Here is an 8,676-nt window from a genome sequence, read left to right as displayed (position 1 = left end):
GACCTGCGGGGCTGGGACCTGAGCGCAGGGCGTGTCCGGGGCGCCCGGTGAACCAGCCAACCTCTGGGGCGTTTCCGTCAACACCGCTCGTGCTGGTTTTGAAACACTAGATGGCGAATTCTTTCAAACCCGTCCTTCCGTGTGTGTGCGTGTGTGTGTGTGTGTGTGTGTGTGTGCGCGCGCGCGCGCGTGTGTGTGTATGTGTGTGCGCTTGCGTGTGCGCGCGCGTGTGTGCGTGTATGTGTGTGTGTATGTGTGTGCGCGAGTGTGTGCGTGTGTGCGCGTTTGTGCGTGTGTGTGCATGTGCGTGTATGTGTGTGCGCGCGCGCAGCGTCTGTGTCTGGGCTGTCTCCAGGGCACACCAATGGGAAGGACCCATCAGAAGAGAAGATGCATGGTCCAGGCTCTGTCATGGACAGACAAACAGCCTTGGACAGATGACTTCATCTGGTTCCCAGTTTGTTTAGCTGTCTCCAAGTAAGAGAGGGCCCCCGGGTTGTTCGGTGGGTAATGTACTCCTGTGCTCCGTGCACTGCTCCGCTCAGCAGCTCCCCGAGGGCCACTGCCCCCAGAACCCTCCCTAGGGCAGCTCTCTGGCCTCAGGTTCCTCCACAAGCTCAGGGCACTCCTCTGGGAGAAGTAGGACTTGGCTACCGTGGTTACTGACCCTGGAGGGGAGTGGGGGACAGGGCTGTGGAAAGGCCTCCGGGACTGGGGTGGGGACAGGACATCGCTTCCTTAGAAGCCCGGCCCTGTCTGGGGAGCTGCTGTGGACCCGACTCAAGACAGGGGCAGTGTGGGGAGCCAAAATGGACGGGCTCAGAGATGGCGCTGCTGACTTCATGGGGAAGGAAGGGGTCAGTCTCCAGGAACCATCCCCTGGCTGTCCGCCTCTAGCCTGGTTTCTGGGCTGGTGCGTGGGAGCTGAGTTTGGGGGGGGGGGTTGCGGCCTGGACAGAAAGTTTCTCTGCTGCCCAGAAATCTTTGAACCTGTAATTGGAGCAGTCACAGCTGGTGGGCGCTGTGGACGGGAGTTTAAAAGGAACCAACCAAAGGCTCTTTCAGCTGCAAGCTGGGAAAAACCCCGGGCAGCAGAGACCTGCCCCGATTCTCAGAAAGAGCCTGCCTTCGGTTGTAATGTTATGCAAATGGCTGGCCCTGTCCCCTGTGGTGTCTGGAGGCTGCTCAGGTGTTTGCACACGGGACCACAAAGCCAGCCCAGCCCTGACCTCTGGATGGGGGAGGAGGTGTGTGTGCCACCAGCTATGTTTGTTCAAAGCTAAGCCTCTGCAGGTGGCTGAGTCCTTTGGAGATGTGAGCTCTTTTTGGCGTTGCTGCAGGGTCAGCTTGGGGCAGATACTGCGTGGGAGGCGGCCCACCAGGGTGCAGGATGTGGCTCTGGACCCCTGGGCCATTGCTAATCTGGAACTCACGCCCACAGTTAGCAGAGAGGCCTGCAAGGTGTGGGTCTTGTCTTTCTAGGATCAGAGATGAGAGAGACCTCCATCTCCTGGGCGTGGGTGGGGTGGGTGGGGTGGGTAAGCTGCTTTTGTGGGAACATGGCCACCTAAAGGCTCCTGCCGTGTCTCCTGGGCCGGCTGTGAGAAATGGCTCACCTGTCCAAATTTAAAATGACCGACTAGGAAACAGAAGCACGGCGAAAATGAGACTTTTAATAACACTCTTGAGAGTGGGCACTCATTGTACAGGAACACATGTTGGGCAGGGAACATAGCTTATTTATTTAGTCCCTCCTCCAGTTCCTCATTGGCTGAGTACTATTTGGTCACCTATTTCCTAATAGGTCACCTAGGTCTTACTGACTCCCGTTAGGTGATTTTAAAAAATGGGCTAGGGCCTTTTCTAGTTGCCTCCACCTCCCTTTATCTAGGGCAGCGGTTCTCAACCTGTGGGTCACGGCCCCTTTGGTGGTCGAATGACCCTTTCACAGGGGTCGCCTAAGACCATCCTGCATATCAGATATTTACATGACGATTCATAACAGTAGCAACATTACAGTTATGAAGTAGCAACGAAAATAATTTTATGGTTGGGTCACAACATGAAGGACTGTATTTAAAGGGCCAGAAGGTTGAGAACCACTGGTCTAGGGCAGTGGTCGGCAAACTCATTAGTCAACAGAGCCAAATAACAATAGTACAACGATTGAAATTTCTTTTGAGAGCCAAATTTTTTAAACTTAAACTGTATAGGTAGGTACATAGTTATTAACTTAATTAGGGTACTCCTAAGGCTTAGGAAGAGCCACACTCAAGGGGCCAAAGAGCCGCAGTTTGACGACCACTGTTCTAGGGTAATCATCCTAGGATATGCTATCAACCATGTGTCCCTCTCCCCACCCCTCACATCCTGTTTGCTCTGGGGAAATTCAGTAACCACCTAGCCACATACTGTTTCTTTTCTATGAAGATGAAGCATAGAGGCATGCTTCCTACACAGCTGATGTGAGGACCTGGGGCACCGGAGTCCAGCTGCCAGGCTTCTGCTGCCCCTCACTCTACTCTGTCTACCTCCTTGCCCTCAGCAACCACCATTCCTGCTTCCCCACTTGGCCACCCAGCTTCATTTCCTCACCCTTCGCCACACAATAGCCATGTGGTTGATCTCAATTCTGGGCTCTGCAGATGTTGCAGAAGACCAGAGAAAAACCAAGTGACGCTTTAGAGAAAAGGAGTGACACTGTTTATTTACGCCAGCGGACTCAGGGAATAACTTTCCAAATCTGAGTAAAGTAACATGCAGGGGCTTCTCTTTTATATCTTTCTGGGGTCTTTGTCCCACAAATATGGATTATGCTTCCGGTCCTTTTCATGGGATTTGCAAGAAGGCCCCCAGGTGTGGGAGTCTCCAGGCCATATCTGATGGTCTGGCCTGGCGCCAGCGTTAATAATAATAACTCCCCTCCGGGGCAGTGCACTGTTCACAGTTTTGTGGCCTCTGTAACAGGTTCTGCAAGACCAGTTTCTGGGAGAGAGGTAGTGACTTAACTATAGGTTACCAAGAATGTACACTGAGCTTGCTGGCATGGATTCAGATTGCTAGCTCTCCTCAAATATCAGGGTTACATTGGAATGAGCCTTTTAGCCTCCTCACAGATAGGTGCATGCCGCAGCCAGGGAGACGTGGCAGGTGACAGATTCTCTGCTCAACCAAACTTAGCTCCTAAGCCTTCGACTGGGACCCTCTGCGTCCTTCACCTGCCCGCCTTCAGCAAGAGTCCTGGTGGGTGGATGTAGCCAGAATTCCCCCTCATCCCTGCTGTTTCTTTCTTTTTTTTTTTTAATATATATTTTTATTGCTTAAATTATTACAAAGAGTATTACATGTTTCTCCTTTTTTCCCCCCGCCCTTGACACCTGGCCTCCCTCCCTTACCCCCCCAGTGTCTTATGTCCATTGGTTATGCTTATATGCATGCATACAAGTCCTTTGGTTGATCTCTTACCCCCCCCGCCTCCCCACCCTCCCCGGCCTTCCTGCTGTAGTTTGACAGTCTGTTCGAGGCAACCCCTGCTGTTTCTTGTAGTAGCTTTCCACCCACTGTCACCCCTCCCCTTGCTCTTTGGCTCTTGTAGAGGAGGAAGAGTTTCCCTTGACCCTCACAGGACCCCTGGCTGGGCATGAAAATTAAACTGACAAAGAATCGTCATCAGGAGAAAAGCAGTCACATTTATTTAATTTTGTAAGTTTGATGTGACGTGGGAGACTTCATAAGAATTGAAAAGAAACAGTTACCCCTGAGTATGTTGTGCTGGTTTGATGGGGAGTGGACAGTCGTGGCGGAGGATGACCGCTCAAGCAGTGATCAGGTGTACGTCATCCCGGTGTTTCTGAGACTAAATTGATCTGCTTCCACATTCATGGTGGCCAGGCGTGTAAGTTCAGGGCTGGGTGAAAAGTCTTTGGTTTTTGGACACAGACAGTAGGGGGGTAAGGGCATGCGCTGGGGGGTGGGAGCGGCTGGGGAGAGGTCAATGGGGGAAAAAGGAGATTCATGTAATATTTAAACAATAAAGAATTTTTTTTAAAAGAAATTTTTGGTTTTGCCTGGTCAACTAAGAACTGCAATAAAATCTTAGCCAGAACATAAGGTTAAATATATACATTTGATTACTTAATTACATATTCTGTTAGTAAAAGGGTGGGAAAGAAAAGAGAAATTAAGACAAGAAGGGAAAAACAAAACCATACTTTTATTCTACCCTTATACCCCTATCAGAATGGAGTGGGGCCCTAGCCGGTGTGGCTCAGTGGATAGAGCGTCGTCCTGCGGACTCAAGGGTCCTGGGTTCGATTCCGGTCAAGGGCATGTACCTTGGCTGCGGGCACATCCCCAGTGGGGAGTGTGCAGGAGGCAGCTGATGGATGTCTCTCTCTCATCGATGATTCAGGCTCTCTGTCCCTCTCCCTTCCTCTCTGTAAAAAATCAATAAAATATATTTAAAAAAAATTAGAATGGAGTGGGGCAGACGGGGAGGCTCTGCCCAGGAGTGCAGTGGCTGGTGGGAGGTGCTCTGGGTGGTGCTGCCCTCAGCCCCCTCTCTGCTGTCCCCTACCCTCAGCCTCAGGCTGCAGACCTTGCTGTGCCCCATCTGGAATTCTTGATCCTGGCATAGCTAGCTCCCCCACTCCTTCCAGTCTGGCGGATGCTACTTTCTCAGTGGGGACTTCCCTGGCCCCTGGTTCCCTCTCCCATCTCTCTGCTCAGGTATGAGCTGCTGCTCTTGGGCTCCTGTGAATGGAAGACAATAACCTTATGCACTCCGCTGGTTGGTGGGCAGGGCTAAGCCACTGCTGGCATGTGACGAGTCTATATTTTTACTGCTGTTATTGTCGTGTGGGGGCTGGTGGTGCTGGGCAGGTGCCATGAGAACGTCAGACAGGAGGGATCTCCCGCTGAGACCTGGGGAAGAGAGGGTTATCTGGCCAAGGACAGGGTGGAGAGATGAAGACAGGTTGCCACCCAGCAGTGGTCAGGTTTCATGACAATGGTGCACGCAGGGGCAGGATCCTGAGCGGCCACGTCAGGGATTCACTCAGGGCGGGAGGAGGATCCGTCTCAGACTCAACACAGAAAACCTGTGGTGACAGACCCTCAGAGGGGCTGGTGACTGTTTCCAAATCAAGTCATGCCGTCATTAAAGTTCACTGGATTATCTCAAGAGCATTTTATCAGGAACGCCAATTCCATCCCAGAAGGAAATTCTGCCCAGACCAGGCGAGGGGAAATTTTCAAGGAACTAGATGGAGCTCGAAGCATCTTCTCCAGCAGATCCAATAGGTGGTCCTCCAGCGGCAGCCTGGGGACTCACGGTCTGGCAGCCCCTGCAGACCTGGTGCGGGACCGGCTGAGGTGGGCTGATAGCCGGCTGCCGATCCACAGGCCCAAGGGCTTGAGGAAGGCACATGGGTCACAGCCCAGCCTCCAGGAGGAGGAGACTTAGACACCAGGACAAGTGCACCCTTTTGCAAAGTCCCGAGGCAAGGATACTGGAGGAAGATGATCCTGCATTGGGTGGATATGAAGGTGAGCATGGGTTCTGGATCTGAGGGGCTGGATGGTGTCGACAGTGTGCGCTCTGCTAACTAAGCCTGTGTGAATGAAGCTGAGATGCTGGAAACGCCTTGTTTTAATGGAGAAAAGGTATCCAAAGACTGAGAGTCAGGAATGTCTTGTGCTTGACCTGCTCAAGGTCCCTGAACTCTCCCCTGGGAGGGCCTGAGGACACCCCCTCACACGACATTAGAGGTGCAGTGAGGGGCAGCAGCACCTTGGAAAGGAATGTACTGTGCTTGACCTTGAAAGCGGTGGGGAGGCTGGCCTCTAGAGGGCAGAAATGAAGTGGGGTACAGAGAAATGGGCGGAGCCAAGGGGCGATCTCTTTCTCAAATCAATCAAGAAAAAATATTAAAAAAAAATTTTTTTTATTGATTTCAGAGAGGAAGGGAGAGGGAGAGAGAGAGATAGAAACATCAATGATGAGAGAGAATCATTGATTGTCTGCCTCCTGCACGCCCACTACTGGGGATCAAGCCCCCAACCGGGGCATGTGCTCTTGACCAGAATTGAACCCGGGACCCTTCAGTCCGCAGGCCGATGCTCTATCCACTGAGCCAAACCAGTCAGGGCAAGAAAAAATATTTTTAAAAAATAAATGGGTAAAGAGATGGTGGGATGACAGAGGCCCATGTGGCCAGGTAGGTGTGGTCACCATGATGGTCAAGAAGAATGGTGTGGCCTCAGAGACCTTTGGCTCATTGGTCATGGAGTCACCCTTAGGACAAAACAGGGCTCTGTCAGTGGAGGTGGGGGTCGGGGTGGGGGTGGAAAGACCCCCATGTCTCAGGAACACGACTGGAACTTGACTCACAATGCAGTCACATCTCCCCTTCCAATTCCTGGACATGAGTCATTCGCATATCCGGAGCCTCTGCCAGAGGGAAAGACCTGGCGGAAATACCCAAGGCCCTGTGGTCTTCCCCTGCCTGGTACCCCTCCCCCAACACAGGGATGTGCAGACCGGCCAGGATGGCGCGTGCACTGGGGGAGGGGACACCCCCAGCTCTCAGGAACAGTTGGGCTCTGGCTCTGAGCTAATGACACTTCCCAGACTCTCTGATGCCCCCGCCCATCCACAGTCCACTGATCGGAGGGGTCAGATGAAACATGCATTTTGGGCCACAGCCCATCTCCCAATGGACACAGCGGGTATGTGAATCTATCTTGTGTTAATTTCTCCGGTTCTCAAGGCATTCGGTATGATGGATGCACTAAGCAGCAGGCCAATGCAATATTACCTGCAGATCCCGGCAAAGACTCAGGTGAGAAGCCCAGTGGAGGCCCGGGGGCTCCCTCCTATATCAGTTGAGGAAAAACCAGCTACTTTGACAGATAACCCCCAAATGCTAGTGACTTAAAACAATTGATGTTTATTTCATGCTCACAGAAAGTCCAGTTGGCAACTTGGGCAGGGATGGCGGCCCTCTGCTCCATCTAGTCATTCAGGGAAGTGCTGCTATTGTTGACATGAGGATTTAAGGTCACCCCAGGAGGGTGAAGACAGCACAAGCAGGACTGGGCAACAGGTATTTGTGGGTTGGGTCTGGGAGTGGCCCACAGCATTCCTACCCAAATCGATTCCAGAACTCTGTGACACGGCTCTACCTGGTGCAAGAGGGGGTGGGAGGTACAGATCGGCTGAGAGGGTGGTCCGCAGGGAGCTGGCAGCGGGGCATTTGCTTTCTGACGCCTTAGTTTGCTGCTGCTGACTGTGGCGACAGGAGTAACTCCCCAGGGGACCTCAGGGATAGTGTGTTTGCAATGACTCTGTAGCACTAACTTCGTGGATTCAATCCCTTTCTGCTCAAACTAAGCGTCTGCAACCTATACCCAGACCCTGGCTTTTACAGTCAGGGAGGTGAGAGGTCAAGGAAGAGGGAGGCAAGGAATCTCGTGGATGGAGATGATGAGGTCAGAACTGGGATGCACAGGCAACTCATGATCAAGACACCAAAATCTTCAGTGCCTGAGAGGACGTGGTTGACCAGAGGGGCTCATTAATCACCTCTCTGTTCCTCCTGCTTTGTGCTCTGGTGTGTATGTATAATAAACGTTTTAAAATGCAGAATGTTCTTTTGTTCATTTATGCATTCATTTAATATCTGCCCAGCAAAAAATCAATAAACACTTCTACAGGCTGACTGCTGTGGCTGAATAAGAAAAACAGTTTCAACAAAATAATCTAAAGCCCCTGTATTATAAAGCACTTGGAAATGCTGACAAAAGTATAATAAGCATTTTTTAAAAAATGCATAGCTGAGCTTGAAAGAAAGCAAGGTGTATTCCCAGAGACACAAAACGAAGTGGAATCTAAAGCAACAGTGTTAGCCCATATGACCTTGGGGACAGTCTCAGTACCAGGAACTTAGAGCTTGGGGTTTTAATGGCCGCACAGGAGACAAAAGACAGGCTTAGGCCCATGCAATACAAGAAGTTAGAATTTAGATTTGCACACAGTCAGGACTTTCAAAGACCCATAATTTCAGTGAGAAGCTAGAAAGACAGAAAAAACCCTGCTCTTCAGGAAAGAGAAATGAAAAAGATTTTGTAATGATGTCACCACAAGATGTAAATCAAATCTCCCAAAATTCAGAAATATACATTTACCTTCAAATGGGTGTGAATTTTAAATATATATGAGGAGTGGTCTGGAATCAGTTGAAGGTTGTTGGTTGGCAGCACTGAGGCACTGCCTGAGCAAATGATCATCTCTGGAGGAGGACAGCCCAGCGCAGTCCCCCAGGATCCCACGGACGGAATGGGGCAAACATGAGATCATAATCTAAAGTCACAAAACATGGCTTGGCCGGCATGGCTCAGTGGTTGAGTGCCGACCTATGAACCAGGAGGTCATAATTCAATTCCCTGTCAGGTCACATGCCCAGGTTGTGGGATCGATCCCCAATAGGGGCATGCAGGAAGCAGCCAATCAATGAGTCTCTCTCATCGTTGATGTTTCTATGTCTCTCTCCCTCTCCCTTCCTCTCTGAAATCAATAAAAGTATATTTTAAAATAAAAATAAAATCACAAAACATGGAAGTATGCTGAAGATATTCACACAGATAAAAGATGCCATTGAAAACCTGGACAAGAAT

The 8,676-nt window shown here is 50.9% G+C and overlaps 1 long non-coding RNA gene across 3 annotated transcripts; it reads left to right on the top strand.

The window, feature by feature from the left end:
• The first annotated feature begins 272 nt into the window (after positions 1–272).
• Positions 273–7,645, top strand: LOC106726433. 3 transcript variants are annotated; one of them, XR_001362508.1, is made up of 4 exons: positions 273–477; positions 5,217–5,547; positions 6,771–6,842; positions 6,968–7,645. It is a non-coding gene; the product is annotated as an uncharacterized LOC106726433 (long non-coding RNA). The 3 variants fall into 3 exon arrangements; XR_001362507.1 differs by lacking the exon at positions 273–477 and having other exon boundaries at positions 4,443–5,547; XR_001362506.1 differs by lacking the exons at positions 273–477; positions 5,217–5,547 and having other exon boundaries at positions 6,141–6,842.
• The last annotated feature ends 1,031 nt before the right edge of the window (positions 7,646–8,676 follow it).

This window comes from Myotis brandtii, unplaced genomic scaffold (genome assembly GCF_000412655.1).
Source record: "Myotis brandtii unplaced genomic scaffold, ASM41265v1 scaffold2658, whole genome shotgun sequence".
In the NCBI taxonomy this organism is placed as follows: Eukaryota; Metazoa; Chordata; class Mammalia; order Chiroptera; family Vespertilionidae; genus Myotis; species Myotis brandtii.
This window is presented reverse-complemented; position numbering and strand designations above follow the sequence as displayed.